The sequence below is a fragment of the Penaeus monodon genome, chromosome 15 (assembly GCF_015228065.2).
Source record: "Penaeus monodon isolate SGIC_2016 chromosome 15, NSTDA_Pmon_1, whole genome shotgun sequence".
NCBI lineage: Eukaryota > Metazoa > Arthropoda > Malacostraca > Decapoda > Penaeidae > Penaeus > Penaeus monodon.
This window is the reverse complement of record NC_051400.1, coordinates 26,228,448-26,228,897: the sequence shown is the minus strand read 5'-3', so window position 1 is coordinate 26,228,897 and position 450 is coordinate 26,228,448. Positions and strand designations below refer to the sequence as shown.

At 29.6% G+C, this 450-nt stretch overlaps 1 protein-coding gene across 5 annotated transcripts in view; it reads right to left on the bottom strand.

The window, feature by feature from the left end:
* Window positions 1–450, bottom strand: part of LOC119581863 (protein RFT1 homolog) — a 16,707-nt gene that overhangs the window by 6,974 nt on the left and 9,283 nt on the right. The window lies entirely within an intron of this gene.

Below are 450 nucleotides of genomic sequence, written 5' to 3'. Positions count from 1 at the left end.
AAAAAAAGTTTTCTTACCATATGCTGAATGAATCAAGTATATAAGGCTTGTCAAAACTCTTCTGAAAATTGTTTATGTAATGTGAAAGGTAAATGAATATTTCATATTCTGATTTAAACAGTAGTGACATCATCTTGAGCCTGAACCTCTTCATAGGATCTGAATTCTACACATTTTTTAGGATCTAACTGCAGTTGATTTTAGTAACACTAGCACTCACCTGTACTGGTATCAAGTGATAGTGTTCTTTTAGCTGGTTTCTTGTTTTCTAAAGTTAGGAATCAAATTCAAATAATAAAAGAAATAGTTTCCTTTCAACATTCTTACAACAGTCTGGTTTAAATGTAAAAAAAAATTCTCCTAGCTTTGGCAATGCAAAGAATACTTTTAACCCTGTTATTGATTCCATTACAATTTAAAAAATCAGTAATGATGCAAATTAGAGAGATA